The 12343-nt window shown below is 41.4% G+C and overlaps 1 non-coding gene across 1 annotated transcript; it reads right to left on the bottom strand.

Annotated features, from left to right (window-relative positions):
- Positions 1–11895: 11895 nt before the first annotated feature.
- On the bottom strand, positions 11896–12030 carry LOC112129269 (small nucleolar RNA SNORA48). Its single transcript, XR_002911676.1, has one exon. It is a non-coding gene; the product is annotated as a small nucleolar RNA SNORA48 (small nucleolar RNA).
- Positions 12031–12343: the final 313 nt, after the last annotated feature.

Here is a 12343-nt window from a genome sequence, read left to right as displayed (position 1 = left end):
CTAGTTTTGAGAATTCTTTATATATTCTAGATTTTTTAAGTAGATCTATGATTTGCAGATATTTTCTGTCAATCTGTAGCTTGTCTTCAGGCAAGCAGAAGGATTAATTTTGATGAAGTGTTTTTGGTGTCATAAATATGAAATCTTTGCCTGACATAAGGGCACAAAGACTTTCTCCTATTTATACTTGTAGAAGTTTATCATCTTAGGCTTTGTGTTTATGTCTAAGATACATTTTTAGTTACTTTTTGGCATAGGGTATGTATTTGTCTGTTCTCACGTGGCTAATAAAGTCATACCTGAGACTGGATAATTTAAAAGGAAAGAGTTTTAATGGACTCACATTCCACATGGCTGGGGAGGCCTCACAATCATGGCAGAGGGCAAATGAGGAGCAAAGTCATATCTTACATGGTGGCAGGCAAGACAGCTTGTGCAGGGGAACTGCCCTTTATAAAACCATCAGATCTTGTGAGACTTATTCACTATCCCGAGAACAGCATGGGGGAAACCACCCCCATGATTCAGTTACCTCCACCGGGTCCCTCCCATGACACATGGGAATTCTGGGAGCTACAATTCAAGATGAGATTTGGGTGGGGACACAGCCAAACTATATCAGGGTATGTATATATAATCTGTTATTTATTCCAGTGCCTTTTGTAGAAAAGAACTGCTCTTTCTCCACCAAATTGCCCTTGCAGCTTTGTCAAAAATTAGTTGTCCATATATGTGTGGGTCTATACCTGGACTCTTTATTCTCTTCCCTGGATTTAACTGTCTCTATGCTGGTACAACATTCTCTTGATGACTGTAGCTTTATAATAAGCCTTGAAATCAAGTTGTCTTAATCCTCCAACTTGGTTCCTTCTCAAAGTACTTTTGGCAGTTTCCAGATTGTCTGCATTTCCATGTGAATGTTAGAATTGGCTTGTCAGTCTCTGTGAAAAATTGCCAGGATTTTGACTGGGAGTGAATTGGATCTATAGATCAATTTGGGAAGAATAAGCATCTTAAAAATATCAACCCTTCTAGGCTGGGCACAGTGGCTCACGCCTGTAATCCCAGCACTTTGGGAGGCCTAGGCAGGCAGATCACCTGAGGTTGGGAGTTTGAGACCAGCCTGACAAACATGGAGAAACCCCATCTCTACTAAAAATACAAAATTAGCCGGGCGTTGTGGTGCATGCCTGTAATCCCAGCTACTCAGCAGGCTGAGGCAGGAGAATTGCTTGAACCTTGGAGGCAGAGGTTATGGTGAGCCAAGATTACGCCATTGCACTCCAAGCTGGGCAACAAGACTGAAACTAAAAAAAAAAAAAAAAATCTACTCTTCTAATTGATGAACAAAAAACTTCCCTTCATTTATTGAGGTCTTTCATTTCTCTCAGCAAAGATTCAGAGAATCTTTAATCTCTTGAAGTTTGTAATTTTAATTTTTGTTTCTGTTTCATAGAAGAGAAATAAATTCACATGCCATTATCCCTGGAGCCAAAAACCTTACCCTACCTTTTCAAAGTCATCACCATTGCTTACTTGGGAAAAATAATTTCAATCTTCGTTTCAGCTACAATTTTCCTCCAAGTGAAGTGAGTTTTTTTCTTTCTCCACAGAGATGTTGTAAGTTCAATTATTTATCATAATTATTTTAAAATCCAAGATGTCATTGTATTATTCTTGTTTTCATCTATATATTATAATTTTAGTATTTGCAAAATTACTTTTTAAATTTTCTTTTGCCATAAAGTTGGCAATAATGATACTTGATTCTACAAATACTTCACAGTTAAAGAAGAAAAACATCATTATAAAGAAATGCATTCTCTGTGATCAACAGCCCATTAAACCCTGCTGTTTTAAGACATAATAACACTTTTAATTAACTTACAATAGACTTTTTATTATAAAAGATTAAACTATCAGATATACATTAAAGTATGCTAAGCAAATTAATTAAAACTAAGGAAATTGAGAAATGACATCCTGGCATTAATAACACCTTATATTATGAAATGGCTAAGTTGGAGAGAAGCAAAATTGTTTATTCCACTTCACAGTTAAGGTAATTGCATTTTGTAGAAAAGGAACGAGATTAGGCACCAGAAGACCTTGGTTTGGAAAGCAGCACTGCTTTCTGACAGCTGTTTGTGGGCCTGGGATCAGTCTCTAGAGGATGCACGGCTGCCCGCACGTTTTCCTGGGATCACGTCTGTTGGAGAGCACAGCCTCAGGGTCAACCACTTTTTGGATATTTGTTTCCTGTGTAGCTTTGAGTAAGTTACACACCTATATAAGCCTCAGTTTCTTCTTCTGTAAAATGTAGGCAAAAAAATCTACTGAACACAGATACTGTAAAGATTACAGAGTTAGTATACAAATAACATACCTAGTGTAACACTTAGACAGAAGTATCAATATTTTTACTACCACTGCTGCTACTTCAGTACCTTCCTCCTAGATCATTGCTGGGGAGAACCAAGCCTCTTCTACTCTCTCTCTTTTGTTGCTAGGGTGAACCAAGCCTCTTCTCTTCTCTCTTTCTCTCATTGCTAGAGAGAACCAAGCCTCTTCTCCTCTCTCCCTCTCTCTCTCTCTCTCTTTGCTAGGGACAACCAAGCATCTTCTCTCCTCTCTCTCTCGTTGCTAGGGAGAACCAGGTCTCTCTCTCTCTCTCTCTCCTGTTTTGCTAGGGAGAGCCAAGCGTCTTCTCTCTCTCTCTCTCTTTTTGCTAGGGAGAACCAGGCCTCTTCTTCTTCTTCTCTCTCTCCTCTTTTGTTGCTAGGGTGAATCAAGCCTCTTCTCCTCTGTCTCTGTCTCTCTCTCTCTCTTGTTGCTAGGGAGAACCAAACCTCCTCCTCCTCATCCTCCTACTCCTCCTCCTCCTCCCTCTCTCTCTCTCTCTCTCTCTCTCTCTCTCTCTTTGCTAGGGACAACCAAGCCTCTTCTCTCTCTCTCTCTCATTGCTAGGGAGAACCAGGCCTCTCTCTCTCTCTTTCTCTCCTTTTTTTTGCTAGGGAGAACCAAGCCTCCTCTCTCTCTCTCTGTCTCTCTCTCTCTCTCTTTTTTGCTAGGGAGAACCAGGCCTCTTCTCTTCTCTTCTTCTCTTCTCTTCTGTCTTTCTCTCTCTCTCTCTCTCTCATTGCTAGGAAGAAACAAGCCTTCTCCTTTCTCCCTGTTTTTGCATAGATTATAACTTCTCTGGGAAAATGGGTAAGAATTTCTCTGTAAGACTATAAAGTTTGACTTTCTGTTTCAACTATAATTTCTTTCTTTTTTTTAATTACTAGAATCCCTTAAGCTTCTGGGTTAATTCTTCATATAAGCTGCTTTCAGATTTTGTTCTGCTGTTTTTGTCTTCTTTACAGGGGACGATCAAAGAGGCAAAACTCAGAGATCCTCTATTCAGTTGCAAATGGTTCCTTCTATAATTTTATAGAAAGTGATAATGGATAAGATAATAGTTTCAGAAGCTTTGTTTGATCAGTGTTAATCTATGATGGTATGGATTCATCTCTCATCTGCATTATAACTTGTAGAACTAAAAGACAATTCAAGTATAATTGCTGGTGCTGTCATGGCAAAATGAACCAAAGAAATATGACAAGGGGCAGAAAGATACACTTTTATTAAGATAATTGCTAATAACTACAGTAGCAGTCATTAGGCTTAATTTAGATTCCAACAATGTGTCGAAATGTGTTTTTAGGATGGGCGTGGTGGCTCACGCCTGTAATCTAGCACTTTGGGAGGCTGAGGCAGGCAGATCACCTGAGGTCAGGAGTTCAAGACCAGCCTGGCCAACATAGTGAAATCCCATCTCTACTAAAAATACAAAAAATTAGCCAGGCATGGTGGTGCAGGCCTATAATCCCAGCTACTTGGGAGGCTGAGGCAGGAGAATCACTTGAACCTGGCAGGAAGAGGTTGCAGTGAGCCAAGATGGCACCACTGCACTATAGCCTGGGTGACAAGAGCGAAATTTCATCTCAAAAAAAAAAAAATGTATTTAATTCTTGTTCATTTAGTATGTAGAAGGCACATGTTTACCCAACTTCTGATGCAGAAACGGCTTTTCTTTCTGGCAAACATTTTGGTCCTGTTCATGTGCTGGGACCATCACACTAGGCCTGACTGCAGGACACCCCCAGGCATGGAGCCACCTGGCCCCTGGCCTCAGCCCTCCCTGGAGTCCCAGTCTGCACCTCCTGCTCTGTCCCACACCCCAACCTTTGTGATTTCCTGGCTGATGTCCCTGCCATGGAGTGTCTGAGAGTGGGAGGCTCCTCATTAACAGAGGAGGTGGAATTAGTAAGGCCAGCCAGATTTTCCCTCTTTGAATGTGGATAGGGAAACATGGAGAGAAGGATTTAGTCATTTTCAGGAGAAGATGCAGAATTGAAGCCGCAAGAATGGCCATAGGCAGTCATGATGGAGCTGGACTTTCGACCTGGGAGAAAAAGCCATTGAGGAACTCAGGTGAGGTGTGCACCTGGGGGCAGTAGGGGTGTAATCCACAGAGGGGAGGAGTGGAGTGGCTGCCGCGCACTAAGATAACCCCTTCTTCCTGCTGCCTGGGGCCCTCAGTGGCCTGGTTCAGGCACAGTTGCCACTCATGCTTTTCTCACAAGGCTCATCTACGTAATGATCTGCATTCCTATGAGATTTCCCTTGTTTCTGTGTTTCTCCCTATGATAAAGGCCCTGTCTCTGGAGGTAGCTGAAAAACTTCTCTGTTACCCAAATGGTGCAAGTAACACAACAGCCATATTTCCATGCAAGAGTCAGTGCAGCTTTGTCAAAGAGAGGTTCCCTTGCCTTTGGTGTAGATGGCAAGGCCTCATTGCACACTACAATGTTCTCACATAGGCTGGGCACGGTGGCTCACGCCTGTAATCCCAGCACTTTGGGAGGCCGAGGCGGGTGGATCACAAGGTCAGGAGATCGAGACCATCCTGGCTAACATGGTGAAACCCCATCTCTATTAAAAATACAAAAAATTAGCCGGGCATGGTGGTGGGCATCTGCAGTCCCAGCTACTTGGGAGGCTGAGGCAGGAGAATCGCTTGAACCTGGGAAGTGGAGGTTGCAGTGAGCCAAGATCGCACCACTGTATTTAAAAAAAAAAAAAAAATGAAAAAGAATGTTCTCACATCTCCTCTTTGGAGTTGAGTTCAATCTGGTCCCATGGGGGCAAGCTGCTTTTACACCAACAAATGACATGCCTGCCAAAGTCTGTGCGTTTCCTCAGACTCATCTTCACAGCCTCCCTGTCATGGCCATGAAGCAAGTGTAGAAGGCCGTGCCATCCTACACTGAATGGACATTGGCTGTTCTTACTCTGACGCATAGTGCAAGGCTGTAAAAATGTCCTCACAAACTGAGACTATGCAAAATGATCCTATTAATCAAAGGCATTGCTCCGGGACCTTTAACAAAATTTGTGAAAACATTTAAAAGTTCTCCTATTGCGGGTTATAAATGCATAGGGAAATTAAAAACTAGTAAAACTACTACTTATATAGCATATTGTGATTTGAAACATTAGAAACTTTGAGAATTAAAGTGTTTTACTTGATTGTAAAAAAAAAAAAAAAAAGAAGACAACACCTTTCTAAGAAGAGTTTGAGCAGTTCGTGCCTTCTCAGCGCATCCCTTACAGTAGGGAGCGTGCATCTTTTCTAACCCTTGGCGATGTGTCATACTTCTTTCTGTGGGAGCACCTCCTGCATTCTGTTCCTTTTGTTTTCAATGAGGCTTCCTATAATATAGAAAGTTTTTGCTGGAGTCACTTCTTCTGGGGTGTCTTCCTCCTCTTTGTCACAGCCACTTTCTTAATTCATGAGAATAAATTCTCCTTCACTCAGTTCCCTGGTTGCATGACGGCAGTGTCAACGTTCCCAAGGTCAGCTATTTCTTTTATAACTCTGCTTTCAACTCAGATCTCACTTCTACCAGGATCACTTTTTATTGATCTTTGCACTTTCATCTTTTCTGGCCAATCCCTCTTTTGATTACCCATTGTTGTCTTCACTGGAAGGTCTTGGCAACCTTGTTGAAAATCACTTGGCCCAAAAGGTGAGGGTTTATTCCAGGACTCCCGTTTCCACCACCTTGGTCTATATGTTTAACCTATGGCAGAATCATCTTCCTAAGTCTTGGCAGGTGGAGTCATTAAGAGCATGGGCTTTGGCCCCCTGCTTCTAACACTGTGTGATCTGTACCATGTCTGTGTGTCTCTCTGAGCAATAGTTTCCTGATTTAGAAGCAACTCCCTAGAGGATGTTTTTGAAAATGAGAAAATCTGTGAAAAGCATTTCATACTGTGCCTAGAAACACAGTAAATGCCGCTGGGCGCACTGGCTCACGCCAGTAATCCCAGCCCTTTGGGAAGCCAAAGCAGGCAAATCACCTGAGGTCGGGAGTTTGAGACCAGCCTGATCAACATGGAGAAACCCCATCTCTACTAAAAAAATAAAAATAAAAAATAAAAAAATTAGCTGGGCGTGGTGGCGCATGCCTGTAATCCCAGCTGCTTGGGAGGCTGAGGCAGGAGAATCGCTTGAACCCTGGAGGCGGAGGGTGTGGTGAGCCGAGACTGTGCCAGTGCACTCCAGCCTGGGCAACAAGAGCGAGCAAAACTCTGTCAAAAAAAAGAAAAAGAAAGACAGAAAGAAAAGAAGAAAGAAAGACCATAGTAAATGCTCAGTAAATCAGACTTCTTATTACTGAATCATTGATAACATAGGGCTACAGTCGGCCATTGTCAACAACTTTTCTCCCCCCCACCTTTGAACACACCACTTAAGTTGCAGGTGACAACTTTTGTATCCTTTTCTCCCTAAAACACATGGTGCAATATTCATTTTGGCTGTTTCATCAGAATGAAATATGTAAATTGTGATGACCCGAAGTGTGACTTATCCCAAAGTGAACCTCCCAAGAAAGACCTAGACAGGCTCTAACCCCAGGATAAGCAAGCTGGTAGTACCTGTCTCCTATTCCCCATTGGGGAGGCATAGTGGCTCAGAAGCGTGACACTGTCATTATGTTTTCTGGCATACAGACAGTTTTCCCTAGCTTTGAGGATGCCTGCTGACTTGCGGATTCTTGATGTCACCCCAGGTCATGTCTGTTGTGATGGTGAACCTGGCAGTGATTGCCTAGAAGGGGGTGCTTGCCACCTAGCAGGAAACTACTATATGCTTAACCAAGCCAGCTCCATAACCCTCTGTCAAAACACATAATTTTCAGGTCACTTCACGGACCAGGAAAATGATAGAATTGCCTAACAACACACAATTTTTACAAACTTTTTTTTTAACCTCACTTTACAAACAAGTTCTCAGGAGTTCCTTCAGTGGTTAATTTAGAAGAGATTTGCAACTTTATGGTAGGTTTGAAGTTCCCTGTGCAGGGCAGTTTTGCCTTTGTACCAATCTACCATTATATAATCATAGGTGAAGTTTTATTTTTAGCTACATTCTATTTAATTGGACATTACTCAATCTAGATGATCAGTAGGAAGTTGCTTCCTTGCTGTTTTCCATCAAAAAACTAAAAATTTAAAGCCAGCATCCCTTGATTCATTTTATTCCTTACCCATTTGGTTTAATCAGGAGATATTTCTCACCCAGTTATTGAGAATTAAAGACCATATGGTATTTCTGGCCAAAACCTGGCTACTCTATAAAAAGTTTTTAATTGTCCTTAAATTGAAGATAAAACATTTTAAAAACAGTATTATAAAATCTATATGGGGGTACAAAAATTATATATAATAAAAATTTATGTTTGGATGTAGTGGCTTGCATCTGTAATTCCAGCACTTTGAGAGGCTGAGATGGGACGATCACTTGAAGCCAGGAGTTTGAGACGAGCCTGAGAAAACTAGCAAGACCCCATCTCTAGAAAAATAAAACCAACTACCTGGGCATGGTGGTGGATGCCTGTAGCCCCAGCTACTCAGGAGGCTGAGGTGGGAGGATCACTCGAGCCCAGGAGTTTGAGGCTGCAGCGAGCCATGGATGGAACCACTGCACTCAAGTTTGAGTGACAGAGTGAGACCCTGTCTCTAAGAAATAAATAATAACAACAACAAAAAAATATGTACGGACAACTTGGTTTAAGAAAGAAGAATGTGAGGCCAGCACGGTGGCTCGCGCCTCTAATCCCAGCACTTTGGGAGGCTGCGGTGGGCCGATCACCTGAGGTCAGGAGTTGGAGACCAGCCTGGCCAACATGGTGAAACTCTGTCTCTACTACAAATACAAAAAATTAGCTGGGTGTGGTAGCGCCTGCCTGTAATCCCAGCTACTTTGGAGGCTGAGGGCAGGAGAATTGCTTGAACCCAGGAGGTGGAGGTTGCTGTGAGCTGAGATCACGCCATTGCACTCCAGCCTAGGCAACAAGAGCAAAACTCAGTCTTCAAAAACAAACAACAAAAACCAAACAAAAAAGCAACAACAAAACAAACCAACAAACAAAAAAATCAAAGAAAAAAGGTGAACCATACCTGAAAAGTCTTCTAAGAGGCTCTTCTTGCTCTCACCTCATTCCCCTTCCCAGCCTCCAGAGTCAGAGGAAACTCCTGTGCATAATTGTGTGATTATCATGCTCTTAATTTTATTTGCATCCACAAATAATGCATTGCTTACCTTTGCATGTTTTTAACCAATATAAATTCAAGCACACCACTTATATTGTTTGCAATTTCATTTCTTTCCTCAGCTAATTCCTGAGATTCACTGAGGTGTTGTGGGTTGGAGTAATGAACTCATTTGTTTTTTTTTTCTTAAATAGTAGTCCTTAAATTAATACATTGCAATACATCCACTCATTCAACTTTTGATGGCTATCTGGACTGTCTTCAGTGTTTTTTGCCTTCACATAAAGTGGGGCTATGAACACTCTTATATGTGACTCCTGACATGTAAATTGCAAAATGTTTCTAGTTCGTACATCTAGTTATGGATTTGCTTGCCCATAGGTTATGCACATTACCAAATTGCTGACCGTTATAACAATTACGCTTGCACAAGTTGTACCCAGGGGACTGGCTGCTCGTGTTCTTATTCATGCTTGACATTGTCATAGCTAGTCTGGGACATGTGAAGTGATAGCATCCGTGGTTTCAGCTTGTGTTTCCCCAGGTACCTATGAGGCTGAACATCTTTTCATGTGTTTATTTGTTTATTGACCCCGTGTGCTTTCTTTCTTCCTTTTTTTTTTTTTTTTTTGAGACAGAGTCTCACTCTGTCACCCTGGCTGGAGTGCAGTGGCACAGTCTCCACTCATTGCAACCTCCACCTCCCAGGTTCAAACGATTCTCCTGCTGCCGCCTCCCAAGTAGCTGGGATTACAGGCACCCGCCACCATACCCAGCTAATTTTTGTATTTTTAGTAGAGACGGGGTTTCACCGTGTTGGCCAGGCTGGTCTCAAACTCCTGACCTCTGGTGATCCAGCCACCTTGGCTTCCCAAAGTGCTGGGATTACAGATGTGAGCCACTGCGCCCAGCCCTCATGTGCTTTGTTTTGCAGGAAATGCCTGACTTGTAAGGAGTTCTTTTGTATTCTGTGTGCTATATCCAGAATATATGATAGTGAGATATATCAGCCCCATTTTGTGGTATATGTGTGTCTCCATGCCCCTTTGTAGATACATAACCTGTCATGTGATGTATACATTCATTCTCTGTTTGATGTCTTTTAATAATCAGAAGTTCTCAATTGTAATGTATGTGTCTCTTCAGGTAGAGTCTGTAGTGTGTGTGTGTGTGTGTGTGTGTGTGTGTGTGTGTGTGTGTGTGTGTGTGTGTGTGTGTGTGCATGTTTTGTCAACCTGTCCTCTGTCATAAATGTGTTCTCATATATGGTCTTTTAAAAGACTTACATTTTGCTCTTCACATTTAATTACATTTAATCTACCTACCCCTCACTTTTAATGTGTGTGTGTGGTGAGAAGTAGAGGTTCAGTTAATTTTTTTTTAATCAAATGCAGCATTTATTTCCCAGTGGTCTGCAGCGATGACTGTGGTAAGTCAGGGTTCTGGGTATGAATGAGTCTGATTCTAGGCTATGCACTCTATTCCACTTGTCATGTTGTAAGTCCCTCATCAGTCTCCCTGCCTGGCTCTCCTACTTTGGGAATGTCAAGGACATCCTTGGCCGTTGCTCTTTTCTGTAATTTTAGAATCAGCTTGTCAAGATCAGGCATGTGGCTCACATCTGTAATCCCAGCGCTTTGGGAGACCGAAGTGGGAAGATTGCTTGAGGCTAGGAGTTCAAGACAAGCCTGGTAGCATAGCGAGATCTTGTCTCTACCAAAAATGAAAAATGTAGTCAGGCATGATGGCAGACGCTTGTGTTCCCAGCTACTCTGGAGAGTGAGGAGGGAGGATCATTTGAGCCTAGGAGGTCTAGGCTGCAGTGAGCCATGATTGTGCTACTACACTCCAGCCTGAACTACAGAGCAATACCCTATTTCAAAACAACAACAACAAACCCAGCTTCTCAAAATCTACATTAAAAAGAGAAAATTGCTGGAATTTTGATAGGCATTCCATTATATGTGTAGATCAATTTGGGAAAAATGGACATGTTTATGATATTGAGAACTCAAGTTTACAAACATCTATTTATTGGGGTTTTAAAAAACATCTTTCAAAAAAGTGTTCTAATGTTTTTCATAAAGATCTCAGACATCCTTTGTTAAAATTATTCCCGAGTATTTCTTATTTTTGAGACTATTATATCTTCATAAAAAGCATGTTCTCTTTGTCACTGGTGTATAGAAACTGATTCAATTTTTGTATCTTGCTTTTCATTCCAGGAGCCTTGCTAAATGCTCTTGAATAATGTTAGTTTTGTTTGTTCCTTTTTATTCCTCAAATATTTTCTCCCTCTTTTGTTGCCTAAGTCCTCCAGCACAATTTTAAATAGTAATAGTAGTAATGGGTATTGTGCTCTTGTTATTCACATTTAAAAAAAAGCATTCAGCATTTTATATTATGTAAAATTATTCTCTGTGGGGTTTTGGTAAATTCACTTTTTCTAAACAATATAGAAGATTTTTTTCTGGTTTGTTGTTTTATACATTAATTGATTTTATGATTTTATTCAATCTTGCCTTCCTAGAATGAACTCAAATTGATCAGGACGCATTATCTTTTTTTGATGCCTGGGATTTGACTCTAATTTCCCTTCCTTATGCTGTTTCTGTCTGATTTTGGCTTCTTAAGGTTATGGTAACATTATAAAACAAATCAGAAGCAATCTCTTTCTCTAGAATTTGGAAATCCCAGAGTCTGAGTTTGGTAAACATTCAGAAGAGCTCAAATCATGTTTTCTCTTTGATGGAACACTTTTTTTTTTTTTTTTTTTTGAGACAGAGTCTTACTCTGTCACCCAGGCTGGAGTGTAATGGCACGATCTTGGCTCACTGCAACCTCCGCCTCCCAGGTTCAAGTAATTCTCCTGCCTCAACCTCCCAAGTAGCTGGGATTACAGGTGCCTGCCACCACACCTGTATTTTTAGTAGAGATGGGGTTTTGCCATGTTGGCCAGGCTGGTCTCGAACTCTTGACCTCAGGTGATCCACCCACCGAGGCCTCGCAAAGTGCTGGGATTACAGATATGAGCCACCGTGCTCCACTGGTCTTTGATGGAAAACTTTTAACTACTGATCCAGTTACTTGAGAAATCATATAACTATTCATACTTTCTATGTCATTTTTATTAACTGACAACCTCTATTTTTCTATAAATGTGTATTTCCTTTAACTTTTCAAGTTTATTTATCTAAAGCTGTTGCTAATATCTTTTTACTTTTTAAATCCCTGTAGGACAAGAGTTATATCATTTTTTCTATTTTTTTAAAAAAAATTTCTTCCAGCAATTGATATGTCCAAGGCATGAACCAGGCATGGGCATAGACCAGGAGCCAGGCTGGGATGAGCAAGTGGTTTCTTCATCCCTAGCTGGTATGAGACGGGTGTCACCAGCCAGGCCCCTCTCTCCCCAGATCAGGGGCACCTTTTCCATTTCTAATGTTTCTTTGTGCCTTCTTTTATTTTTCCGTATTCAATATAGACAGATTGTCTTTTTCATTAGTCTTTCAAAAGAACTAACTTTTGCCTTTTGTTTTGCTTTGTTTTTTGAGACAGAGTTTTGCCCTGTTGTCTGGCTGGAGTGCAATGGCACCATCACAGCTCACTGCAACCTTGACCTTTCAGGCTCTAGTGACCCTCCCACCTCAGCCACCTCCCACCGAGAAGCTGGAAATACAAGTGCACCATTATGCCTGGCTAATTTTGTGTGTGTGAGGGTGGGTGGGTATAGATGGGC

The sequence above is a fragment of the Pongo abelii genome, chromosome 16 (assembly GCF_028885655.2).
Source record: "Pongo abelii isolate AG06213 chromosome 16, NHGRI_mPonAbe1-v2.0_pri, whole genome shotgun sequence".
Lineage (NCBI taxonomy): Eukaryota > Metazoa > Chordata > Mammalia > Primates > Hominidae > Pongo > Pongo abelii.
The sequence above is the reverse complement of the archived record's forward strand: the minus strand, read 5'-3'. Positions and strand labels throughout refer to the sequence as shown.